Here is a 13,251-nt window from a genome sequence, read left to right on the forward strand (position 1 = left end):
CATCATGGAAGCTACTGGCTGATCTGTGGAGGTAAGGCCCAGCTATTGTAAGCCAGCCTAATGGAATTACCATGGAATACCAGCAACCACTGGAGGCGCCATTTATTTACCCTTGAACCCAAATTCTGGCCAACAGTATTCTTTAAACTTAACAATGTCTTTTGTAATGCCTGAAATGCAACCTGAAGTTCCTGTAAAGCCCCTGAAGTGGTGGGGGCGTGAGTGTAAACCACTGTATCATCAGCATATAAATGTATTTTTGCTTGAACATCTGTACCTAAATCATTTATAAAAATTGAAAACAGAATGGGCCCCAGAATAGATCCTTGTGGGACCCCTTTGATTATTTCAAGAAATTCAGATTTATAACCTTCTGCATGGACACATTGTGTACAATCTACAAGATAATTCTGGAACCATGTAACAGCCTTTGCACATAAGCCAACTGATGGTAATTTGTTCAATAACAATTCATGATCATCTGAATCGAACGCCTTGGAAAGATCAACAAATAATGCAGCACAGTGTTGTTTTCTATCCAAGGCCCCGACAGTGTCATTTGTCACCAGTGTGGCAGCAGTGATAGAGCTATGGCCACTTCTAAAACCTGATTGATTGTTTTTGTCAGCTAAAAACTCTTTTAATTGTATATTTACAAGTGACTCTAGGATCTTACGCAGACCTGATAGTTTCAATATTGGCCGATAATTATTTAACTCTATGTAATTTATTAATGTCTGACTCTAAAGGTTGGAAATTATGTTTAATGCATGCCTCATGTCTCATTGTTGGTGGAAGCACACAGGTTTCAAATATTTCAGTAAAAGTTGCTGTCTGTCCAAAAGTGTCTGTAAAAGTCTCCTGTGAGACCATCGGATCCGGGGCTTCGTTAAAGGAGAGACGACCAATCAATGCATCAACTTCTCTAATTGTTATCGGATTATCACGTGTTTGTTGGAGGCCGTCCTCCACTTTGGGAATACGTTTGACTATTTCAAGAAAAAAAAAAGTTCCCAGTCTGTGTGAGAGAACTTAGAGCTATAGAGCTGGTTATAGAATTTATAGATTTCTGTAGAGATCAATTTTCCATCTGTGAATTCATTCTAATTAATTATCAAGGATCTGATGTTATTTCTGTCTCCTTTTCTCAAGACCACAGAAATACGCTGAATGTTTTCCTCCGTCCGCTGAGCTCTGGATCTGATGAAGGCCCCTCAGGCATCATGGTTTTAAATTTAATCTAGTTTAGAATCTTCTGTCGTCTTCAGTCGGGTTTGACCTGTTGCAGTAAATATTTAACTGATTAAAAATGTCTACTTCTTGTTTTTCCATATCTTTTTTTTATTCATTTTGCTGAATGAAATGGTAAATAGGCGTATTTTATATTTTTAAAATTCTCACTTTTTGGTAGCATTTATTTGTTCTTCCGAATTGGATATTTCTTTAATTAATGATTTAATTTTCTGGCTGTAGTCGTTGTTTTAAGCAGAGTTAAACTTCCAGTTTGTGTGTGAGTGGACATTGATCTGCAGTAAGATGATCTGTTAGAGGTGCAGCAGAGATATCAGAGCTAATATTATATAATAGTAAATGATCAGCAATTAGCCAGTGATCAGTTCTGGATTTAAAGTTATGCTTCGGACTAAACCAGAATTATTTAAATAATCCTGGATTTAAAATTTTCCCCAAGGGTTATCAACCAATTTAAATTTTTTTAAAAAATTTTGGGGGATGTGGGGGGGTTTTGGGGGGGAGAATTTTCTAGGTTTATTTAACTAAAAAATCATCTTTAAAATTTGGGTTTTAAAGGATAAACATCAATTATAAACGTTTCCCGTTGGGGTTGTGTTTTAATCTGAGATTATCTAAATTTGTGACCCAGTTTGTTTTTCAGGTGGGTTTCGGTTTTTTTCTGCGGAGGGTTGTTAATCAAAAATATTAAAATAAATTGAATTTTAGGCATCAATGTTTAAAGAAAAAATTCCAGTTACCAATTTTTTTCTGCATATGGGACACAATCTGCCCTTTTAAAATTTATTTGGGGAGGAGGGCCCGGCACCTGCTGATTTTGGGGAAAAGTACCTCAAAAATCTAAGCTTCATCTCCCCATTTTTTGGAAAATCATCACCCTTAAAAATGGGGTTTTTCCTGCAAAAAAAAAAATTTATATTTGTCTTTTCCCTTTACAAAAAAAAAAAATTACTTTTTTTTTTTATGTCTCTTTAAACTGTGCTTTTTTATAGAAAATGAAGAATTTTTGGTTTTTTAAATAAAACATAGAGTTAAAAAAAAATTAAACAACCCTAGTTTGGGCTGAGATTAAAAACAGTAAGGTTTTTTCCCTTTTGGGAAAGATTTAATAGTAGAAAAACCCTTGAAAATACTTTTTCACTGGGAATCAACTTTTTTGGGGGGGGTTTTCAAAACCCCTGGACTTTTTTGTGTTTTTGGGTGAGACTTTTTTCCATTAATGAAGGCTTGGGGGCCCCGGGAGAACCCCGTTTTTGTCCTGCTTTCCTTGTTTTGTTATTTTGAAAGACATAAAAAGTTAAGTTTTTTTAAAGCTTCTTTATTGAAAAACAAAAAAACATTATAAATAAAAAGAAAAGCTTAATAAATAAAAAAAAAAAATTTTAAAGTGGGGTTTTATTACAAAAACAGATTTTTGCTTCTTTTTATTTTTTTTTTTAAAAGGGGGAAAAAAGGGGGGGAAGTGGTTTTATGGTTTTTTGCTTTTGTCTTTGGGGAAACGATATCCGGGAAAATTTGGGAGGAGTTTGAAAAAGAAGCAGGATGTTCGTCTGTATGTATTTTTGGCGGGGGGAAACGGGGAAAAAAAAACGTTGCGGCCCTTTTGCTAAAAAAAACTGAGGGTTTGGGAAAATTAAGCTCTATCTTTACATCTGTTTTGCATCTAGTTGTGTTTATTTCTCCCCTGCAGGAGGGGTTTGAGTTCATGTTCTTTTTACCCGGGACAGGGGGGCTAACAGTGAGCTAAAGGGCAACCCCTCTGCTCTTCACCCCCAAAAAAAATTTTCCCAGGGTTTAAAATGTGCCAAAGAAAGGGCAAGGGCAAGGCAAGGCAAATTTTTTTTGTATAGCACAATTCCGGTAAAAGCCAATGCAAAGTCCCTTTTACATGATTAAAATCCCGGAAGATAAAACATTGAATAAATGGCAAGTAGGAAAAAAATTAAAAAAAAATAAAAAAAAATAAAAAATGCAAAAACAAAAAAAAAAAAATATTGGAAAAAAACAGTTGGTTTAAAAGAAAACATTGTTTTTGTTGAATTGTTTAAACTGGAAAGGTCGAAGGAAAATTCCTAAAAAAATGGGGTTTTCTAGTTTTGATTTAAAGGGAAAACCAGGTTTTCCCGCACTTTTACAGTTTTTTTGGATTTTTTGCCCAGAAAAGTGGAGCTTGGGAAAAACAAAATTTGGCTGCTTCTCCATGTTTATTTTCTGGTTCTAGGTTGCAGAGCCGGGGCCGGGGAGCCAAAAAGCCCTGAGTGTTCTGGGGGGTTGATACACTGATGGCAAGTTGTGTGTATTTGGGTGCAAACCCCTTTCAGGGATTTTTAGACAAACAGAAAGTATTTTAAAGTCTATTCTCTGAGATACAGGGAGCCAGTGGAAGGACTTTAGAACGGGGGGGTTGATGTGCTCTACTTTCTTTTTCTTAGTGAGGGAACGGGGGCAGCGTTCTGGATCAGTGCACCCTTGTCTGATCCATTTTTTAGGCAGACCTGTTTAAAACACCTTTTGCAGTAAAAAATTTCCCGCCCTAAAAAATAAACGCAAAGGGAAATTATTTTTTTTTTCCAGATCATGTGGGGGAAAATTAGTCCTTTAATCCGGGAAAAATGTTTTTCAGGTATGGGAAATCTGGGCCTTGTAATTGTCTTTAAATGTTTTTGGGGTTAAATGTCTGAAATCCGCATTTAACCTAGACTTGGGGGCCGGGATTCAGGGGGTTATGTGAAGCGATGAAGCTGTGGGGCTAACTTTAAAATCTCCCCTTTCTATTGGTCCAAAAGGAATTATTACTTCAGTTTTGTTTTTTTTCCCAGTTGAAAAAAATTTTATGGCACCCCCCAAAGGCTTTGATTTCTTCTAAGCTTTTCCCTCAGTGTTTTAAAATTTTTGGTTCATAGTCACCCGGGGTGACTTTGGTGATTTTAAAGGGTTTGGTGTGTCGTTTTGAATATTTAAATGGAAAACCGGGGTGTTGTTGTTTTTTTTTTTAACTGAGCAAGAGGGAAGATGAAGATATTAAATTGGGGAGGGGACCCAAAATTGGGCCCCTTTGGGGGGGAAAACCCCCAAATTTTGGGATTTTTGCCCCATCTTTTGATGAAAAAGTTGTTTTATGACCCCAAAAAAGGGGTCCTGTCCTTTAAGTGGGTTTTTAAACCCAGTTGAGAGCTGGTACCAGAGGGGGGCCGCCCCGGGTTTTTAGGGCCCTTCAAACGGGAGGTTTGGAAAAGTGATCGAAAAGAAATTGGGAATGCTTGCCCTGAGGCCCAAATTTTAAAGGTTACCACCCACTTTTGGTTCTTCCCCCGTCTGTATTTAAAACGGATGTCTTTAAAAACCACCTTGAAAAGGGGGGGTCTCTGTACTGTGGTGAGCCCCGAAAACCCCCGATGGAAACCTTTTCAAAGCGGCGGGGTCATATCAAAGGGAAAAGTGTTTAACTGGGGAAAACACTGTTTTTCCCAATAATTTTATTATAAAGGGGGAGGTTTGTTTATGGGCTGTAGTTCTGGAGTTGCAGTTTTTTCAAAAAAACATTTTTCCCCTTTTTTTCAGAAAGAGGGTTTGATATTTGCTGTTTTTGGGGGGATCTGGGGGGGGGGAAAAAAAAAACTGCCCAAAAGGGGAAAGGGTGTTTTTTTTTCTGGGGTTCAAATCAGATTTTTTAATGACGGGGAAAAAACTTTCTTAAAAAAAAAGCGGGGGTGGGTAGAACACCCAAGGCAGGGGAAAGGGGGAAACTTAGTTTGCTTTTTGATTTCCTTTTAAGTTTTATATTTTTATTTGGCTAAAAATTGGGACTTTTGGGCCCCAAGATAATTTAAATTTGGAAAGGACAACTTTGGTACGAATTGGGATAGGGAAATTTTAAAAACGGGACCCTTTATGATCTTTGGGAAATTTTCTAAAGTAAAAAAAAATTTAAAGCAAAAAAATTGCCCCCCCGGGGGGGACTGGGGGTTTCAGGAGACAGGAAATCAGGGGGAAATTTGGGTTTGTTTGTGGGGACTGTGGCAAATAAACCCACGAGAAATTTTTTAATGTTTTGTTAATGATTTCAGAGAAAAAAAAGTTTCTTGCATTTTTCAGTTGAAGCTTTTTAATCTGAAAAGTCCCCTCTTTATAGATGCCCTTTTGGGTAAACCGGGAAAGTTTCGTCTTTCCCCACCTGAAATTTGGGTTTTTCGACTTTCCCTTTTTCATTTCTAACTGGGGGAAGAACTTCCCCCAAGGGGGGATTTTTTTTTCCCGGAAAAGACTTTTCACTTTTAATTGGGAAATTTGAGTAATGATTTTCTGAGATTTAGACTAAAAGTTTTCTACTAGGTCTTTATAGTTCCCCCCAAAGGTTTGGGAAAGTAGCAGAGTATAAGTTTTGAATAAAAGTTTTTGTTTTTTTTTTGGGCTTTTTCCCTTTAAAGGTGCGTTTTTTTTTATGAGGGTTCTTTTTGGGTTTTAAATGAGGTCCCCTGGAAATGATGCCCTAAAAAGGTTAACAAAAAAAGTGATCGGATTAGGGCAACATCAGTAACACTGATTTTAGAAATCTTCGGGCCCCTTTTAGTGATGATCAAGTCTAAAATATTTTCCCTTTTTGTGTTTTGGTTGTTTAACATGTTTGAGTTTAAAACCAAATTTTCTAAAGTGTGTCACAAAAGTTTTTTTTGAAAATTCTGTTTCCCGGGGTTTTGTAAAACGTGAAAATTTTAAAGTTTTTCCACCAAAAATTTTAAACAGTCAAAATTTCAAAGGGAAATATCCCAGAAAGGAGGTCAAAAATCATTAAAAAAATTTTTGACGTGGACTTAGGGGGCCCTGAAAAAACATTTAGAAAATATTTCGTACCGGGCTTTTACCTTGCAGAGCCAAATTTTTTCCAAAAAGAGTCAAATTTTCCCAAAAAAAACCTTTTTCCATTTTCATTTAAATTTCTTTTAAACAATTTTTTCCCCACTCCTCCCCCCCTTTCCTTTTGCTGTCTGCTCTCGAAAAGGAAAAAATTTGTAGTTTGGGGGCGGCCCTCCAACGGGGATTAGGGGCCTTCTTTTAAAGCCCATGAAAACCAAACGTTTCTGTTTAAAAAAACCCAAAACCATAAACCCATTATTGTCAAAAAATAAAGTAAATTAATTAAAAAGGGGTTTTTTCCTGAAAGGGGATCAAATTTTTTTAACCTGTGAATTAGTGGTTTGGGGTTTTTGGTCTCTGTAGCAGGCTGCATCGGGGACGTTAGGGACTTTTAAAAGTGTCTTTTCCCTGTTTGTTCCCATTTTGTTTTTTTTATTTCTGCCTCGAAACCCATCAAAAGGATTTTTCCATAAGTTTCCAAAGTTTTAAGGCCCCAAGCTGATGCTGGGGAAACTGTTATGTCTGATTAAAGGTTTTGTTGCCGGGGCCCCCGGTTTGGGGGTTTCACGGAGAATTTTATCTAAAGGCCCGGGTTTTCCCGTGTTTTATGTAGAGGGGGATTTTTGGGGGGCTTGCTGCTTTTTAAAAAAGAGGGCGGGTTTTTTCACATAGCTGGGGGTTTTTCGGAAGTTTATGTGGAGGGATGCAACGGGAGGCCCAATCTTAAAAAACTTTTTTCCCATGTTATGAAAAATTCCAGAAAAAAGGAACATCTGGGCTTTGTGGGGGGGGGGGGGAGGGGGGAATTGGGGGGGAAAGTCTGGACTGGGGGTTCGGGGGGGGGAGGGGGGAGGTTTTTGGTTTTTTTTCCTTTTGGAAATTAAAGGGGGGGGTCCTCTTTTTGTCCTGCTAAAGGATCGGGAAAGGGAATCCCTTTGTAGTTCTGAGTAGGTTCTTTCTTTTGTCTTCTTTTTGGCCACCCTTTATTTTTTGGTTTTGTTCGGGTTTTTTACGGGGTTATCGTTTTTTTTGGGCCTGGTTTTGTACTTTGTTTTGGAACAAAGTGAGGTTCCAAAAATAGAAAATGTTTAAATATCGCCGTTTGCCCCCCGGGGACCTTTTTAAAGAGAAACCCTTTCTCTGTTGAACAGATGTCTCCCCCCCCAAAAAAGATTTTTTAAAATTGTCTATAAACGTTTCCCAGTTGTTTTTTTTTGCATGTTCCCAACCCACCCATTTGTTTAACATCGAACCCCGGGGAAAAAAATTTCATCTCCACAATTAAGGGGGCCCCGGGGGGCCCCGCTGAGAAAAAACCTTTTGACATTAAGACCATAAACCCAAAATTTTCAGCAGACGAAATTTTAACCCTTTTCAGTTTTTCCCTGTTTTTTTAAAGGCCTGGGGTGCCCAAGGCTTCAGTTTGTATGATGGGGTTTTTTCCCAAAGGGTTTTCGGGCTTTTTTTTTCATGATCTCGGGGAAAGAATGTCTGTTAATTAGACACCGGGCCCATATTTTCAAAGGGTTAAAAAATCAACACCTCTGTGTTTTTTCTTGTTTACAGAAAAAAATTGTTTAATCCCAACGTTTTAAAATCCCTGCAAATATCCCCCCCCCCCCGGGGGGGGTTCCTTTGGGCCCTTGGGGCTTGTTTTTTTTTCGGGGTTTTAGCTTAGATTTAAAGATTTTTTGACATATTTTGGGGATTGTCCTTGTGATCCTTCTGGGTCTCATTTTTAAAGGGGTGGACCCCAAATTGTTTTGTAAGGGGAATTCCAAATATTTCCAGCGGGTTTACTCCTTCTTTTGTTGTGGAAACACCCCGTTTTTTTTCACTTTTTTTGGGGACGTTCTTCTGTTGGTCTGGGCCCATTTTTCCCCGTTCTTTGGGGGGGTTCTTTGGACCCTTTTGGGGGGTTAGCCCCCAGAGTGGGCCAGGGGGAAATTCTACTTTTCCTCGGGGGAGCGGTTTTTTTGCTAAAAGGTTGCTGGGCTGGGGGGCCCCCGTTCGGAATCACGGGAAAGCTTTTGTTTCATTACCATACCCCGGGCTTTTTCCCATCATAGTTTACTTAAAGGGTTGGTGGATTTTCAGCTCCGGGAACAGCTATTTTTTGGTAGAAGTTTGGGGTCAAATTTCTTTCCTGGGGCTGGAAGGTAGGCATTTTTTTGAATCGGGTGGTTCTTTCCATACCCAAATTGGGGAAAGGAAAAAAATTAATAAAAAAAATAAAAATACAAATTTTTAAAAAAGAAAAAAAATTTCAAATAAAAAAAATTTCCAAAATTTCTGTATTTTGGGTTTTTTAAGAAAATAAAAAAAAAAATAAAAGGAAAAGAAAAGTGTAAGCAAGCAGGGGAGCAAGGGGGAAAAGAGGGTGGCCCACACACAAAGGAAAAAAAGCAGACATTGCATCTAAAGGGAGGAAAATTACTTTCATTTTTGGGGGCCCCGGGTTTTTGGGGTCCGCCTTTTTAAAAAAACCCCTAAATTAAAAAAAAAAAAATTAATAAAAAAAAAAAAAAATGTTTTTAATTCCCCAGGCAGCATTCAGAGAAAAGTTTTCCTTTTCAGACTCTGAAAAAATAGATTTTTAAAAAAGGTGGAAAAAATATTAAAAAAATTTTTTGGGTTTCAGACGTGCTTCAAATGGGTGTTAAAATTTCATTTAAAAAATAAAAAAAGTTAAAATTCATCATTCTGCTTCATTTATCTTTTTTGTTCTCTGCAAATAGGGTTAGACTGGCTGGAGGACATAGGGCCCCCTCCTTTTTCATCATTCTGTTTAATTCAAATCTTTTATTCTCCCCCCTCTCCCAAAAAATCTTTTAAATTTTCAATCTCAAAACGTTTGTTCCCCTTCGGGCTTTTTCTCATTGTAGCTTCTTCTGGTTTTTTCCTTTTTGGGCTGGGGACCCCATCCTGGAAGAAAAAAATCAGCTTTTGCTGTGCCTTTAAACAACTTTGTTTCTGGGAGGGTTGGGTTTGGGCCCTTGTTTTCCAGGGGTTAGCCTGTTTTTTTGGGCCCTGTGACAAAAACTGGTTTGTGCTTCTTCACCCCTTGCCCATGGGAGTTTGGCTCGGAGTTTGTCTGTTTGGCTGTGTGTTTTGGGGACGGGGCCGCCTGGGAGCTGGGGGGGACAGTTTGCCTTTTGTATCTATGCTTTTTTTTTCTAGGGCCCTGCTTCTGCCCTCTTAAAACCCCCCGGGGCCCCTCAGCAAAATGGCCCCGGTTCACACGGGACCCGGGTTTTCTGCAAATAAAAGAAGTTCTAGTTCAAAATTTGGGGACCCAAAGGGGCTCTCTGTTTATTGGAACACGGGCACCCGGGAAACATTTTACTGGACATTTAAACCTAAATGCTACGTTCCCCCCCCAAAAGCGGCAGGAGAAAGCAAAAACAGGGAAATGCTGTTTTAATTTCCTTGATGCTTTTAGTTTGGGGGGTTTTGAGAAACGGCTGAAAGCGTCTTTTTCCCCTGCTCTAGGTGCCCCAGTGTTAAAAATTGGGTCTGATGCGCGGGGGGGCCCAAAGGCTACCCTATCCTTTCTCTGCCCTGGAAAAAGGGGCAGCTATATTAGTTTGTGATCACGGGGGTAGAAAAGTATTAGAATTATGTTAAATTTTTAAAAAAAATTTTCCCCCTGAAAACATGGTCTGTGCATTTCAGTTCATCAGATTTACCACCCTTCCCCTTTTAAAAAAGTTTTTATTTTCTGGGGGAAAGCCCCCCATCAGACCCCACTTCCCCGGCGCTGCGCTGTCACGGGGGAATCCCCGGGGCAGCAGCTCCCTTTCAGGCCCGCTGGGCCTCCCCCGGGTTTTTCCCCCTTTCCTGTTGGTGGAGCTGGAAGTAGTGGGGTTATATAAAATTTAATTAAACAAGTGGGGGAATGAAAAAATTACCTTTGTTTCCCTTTTAACCCTTCAGTCCCCCCCAAACCTAAATTTGGACAGCGGGCCCTTCATTGGCTAAAGTGGGGGCCTTTTTTTGGGGCCGGGGGAAACAAACGTTTAAAATTAAAACGCCCTTGGACCAGGACTCTGGGGTTTTTTCATCAGGCTGCTCTGTTGGTGAAAAATCCCCAAAAATTTGTTGAAAAAAATTTTAATTGAAATTTTTTTATCTCTTTTATAATTAAGGGGTGGGGACGGGAAATTTAATTTCAATATTTGGATAAACCCTCCCCAAGTCTGTTTCTGGGTCACGGGATGACAGCTCCAGCCTTTAAAGGTGGTTCTCTTGGACCCGGCGGCAAGAAATCCGTTTGGAAAGCATTTCTTTTTTTTTTTGTTTTTTTAAATTTTTATTTTTTTTAATTTTTTTAATTGTAAACATGGGGGGAAGCTTTAGCTCCCCTAGCCCGCAGCCGAACCCGGCTCCCCGGCTCTGCTTTGGTCTGAGGGGGGAACATGGAGGCCCCGCTGGTTCCCAGAGTTCCAGTGGGGGCAGCGGCTGCTCCCCCCTTCCCCCCAAAACCCCCGGGGGGGCCTCACCCCCCTTTACCATGCTTTTTATTTTCAGTTCCCTTTATTTTCCCTTTTAAACCAATCTTTGGGTTTTGACCGGCCGTCAGCAGCCCCGGTGGAGACGGTCGACCCCAAAAAAAAACCTCACTGCTGTCAAACCCCTTTTTGGGGGAGAAAAACCACAGAAAAACATTGACAGAGGATCTGACGGCGCCCCCTGCTGCTTATTTAAAGCAACCCCAATCCTTTCAACATTTACGGGATCACTGCTTTCATTGGGTTTTTTTGTCTTCGAACCCCAAAGGTGAGTCCAGCTTGTTCCCCTTCTGGGAATGTTTCTGAGGTTTTGGAGCTCCCGGGGACCAAGAGGAAAAAGGGAAACCCCCGGATCTTCCTGGTAGGTTCAGTGAAGGACCAATCCTTTATTTTCTGTCAGTTATTTATGATGTGGAAGGGCCCGTTGGGGGCTTTTTTTCCCCTTTAGTTTTTTAAAGTTTTTAATTCTTTTTTTTATTTTCTTTTTGCTAAAATTTATTTCATGTCACTTTATTGAAACCAATTTTTTAACCAGTTTATCCAGTCAGAAATTTAATTTTTAAAGTTTCCTTTGTAAAAAAAAAAAATGAAAAAATAATAAAAAAAAAATAAAATTTGATCTGAAGGGCATGAAAAAGAAAATCCCGGGTTTAAAAGCCAAAAAATCCAGATGTTCGGGGGGAAATTTAGAGCCAAAAATCCAGATGTTTTTCGGATGAATTCCGAGCCCAAAAATCCAGTTTTTTAACGTAAATGAATTCGAACCGAACATCCAGAATGTCAACCCGGGGTTTAAAATTACAGCCCCAAAAAATCCAGATGTTAAAAGGGGTGAATTCCCCCAGCCAAAAAATCCCGATGTTTAAAGGGAAAGAAATTTACAGCCAAAAATCAGGGTGTTTAAAGGAGAAATTTCAAAAGCCCCAAAAATCCAGAGGGTTTAAAGGGAAAGAAATTTAAAAGCCAAAAACCTTTCCCGATGGGTTTAAAGGAAAGGGAATTTTAGAGCCCCAAAAATCCAGATGTCAACGGATGAAATTTAGAAACCAAAAATCCCGATGTCAACGGATGAATTCCCGAGCCAAAACATCCAGATGTCAAAAGGAAAAAGAATTTCAGAGCCCCAAAAATCCAGGGTGTTAAGGGGTGAATTCAAGAACCAAAAATCCGATTTTCAACCCGGGAAAGAATTTTAGAGCCAAACATCAGATTTTTAAGGGAAAGAATTTAAAAAACCAAACATCCAAAAATTTTCAACGGGGGGGGGAATTCAGAGCGAAAAATCCAGATGTTGACGGAATGAATTCAAGCCAAACATCCCGTTGTTAACGTTTAATTCCAGAGCCGAACAAACAAGTTCGGGTTAAAAGGAAAAGGGAATTTAGAGCGAACATCCAGACCCAGGTTTTTAAAGGAATGAATTCAGGGGCCCAAAATCCCAAAGGGTTTTGGGGAAAGAATTTTAGAACCAAACATCCAGATGTTAACGGGGGGGAATTTCAGAGCCCAACATCAAAAATTGTTGAGGAATTTAATTCAGAGCCAAAAAATCCAATGGGTTAAAAGGTTTTTAATTTTAGAGCCCCCAACATTTAAGAGTTGACGGATTTAATTCAGAGCCGAACCCTCCCGATGTTGACGGAAAAAGAATTTAGAGCCCAAAAAATCCAGATTTTTAACGGTTTTTGAAATTCCCGGGGCCGAACATCAAGATGTTGGGCGGTGAATTCAGGGGCCGAAAATTTCCCGATGTTAAACCCGGGGGAATTCCCGAGCCCAAACATCCAGATGTTTTAAAGGTGAATTCGAGCCAAAAAACCCGATGTTAAGGTTTGGAATTTAGAGGGCCCAACAACCCAAAATGGGTTTTTAAAGGAGGAAATTTAGAGCCAAAACATCCAGATGTTTTAAAGGATGAATTCAGAGCCAAAAAATCCGGATGTTAACCGGTTGAAATTCAGAGCCAAAAATCCAGGTTTTTAAAGGGGAAAGGGAATTTTAGAAACCCAAAAAATCCCGATGTTTTAAAAGGGATGAATTCAGAAACCGAAACCAAACCAGATGTTAAAAGGGGGAATCGAGGGCCAAACATCCCGGGGTGGGTTAAAGGAAAGAATTTTAGAGCCAAAACAACCAGATGTTTTAAGGGGTGAATTCAGAGCCAAAAAAACCCGATGTTTTAAAGGGAAAGAATTCAGAGCCAAAACTCCAAAATGTTAAACCGGGTTTAAAATTTAGAGGCCCAAAAATCCCCCCCCCGGGGTGGGTTTTAAAAAGGGGGAAAGAATTCAGAGCCAACCCTCCAGAAAGTTAACGGTTTTTAATTTTTAGAGCCCCCAACATCCAGGTGTTTAACGGATGTTGAATTTCGAGGCCCAAAAATCCAGAAAGTTAAAGGATGAATTCCCGAGCCAAACATCCAGATGTTAACGGAAAGAATTCCCGAGCCCCAAACATCCGATTTTTGACGGAGGAAAACTTTAAAAACCAAATATCCCAGGGTGTTAAAAAAAGGAAAGAATTCCGAGCCAAAACATCCAAAATGTTTTAAAAAAATATAGAATGATGGGAAACCTGTTAAAAAAGGATGATTTTTTCTTCTAATTTAACCCAAAAGCAGCTCTTTGGTGCAGGT

At 39.3% G+C, this 13,251-nt stretch overlaps 1 protein-coding gene across 2 annotated transcripts in view; it reads left to right on the plus strand.

Annotated features, from left to right (window-relative positions):
* The window catches only part of LOC119791947 (zinc finger protein 135-like), a 64,347-nt gene that overhangs the window by 40,146 nt on the left and 10,950 nt on the right, over positions 1–13,251 (plus strand). The gene's annotated exons all lie outside the window — the stretch shown is intronic.

The sequence above is a fragment of the Cyprinodon tularosa genome, unplaced genomic scaffold (assembly GCF_016077235.1).
Source record: "Cyprinodon tularosa strain WSP-4 unplaced genomic scaffold, ASM1607723v1 ctg406, whole genome shotgun sequence".
Taxonomy (NCBI): Eukaryota; Metazoa; Chordata; class Actinopteri; order Cyprinodontiformes; family Cyprinodontidae; genus Cyprinodon; species Cyprinodon tularosa.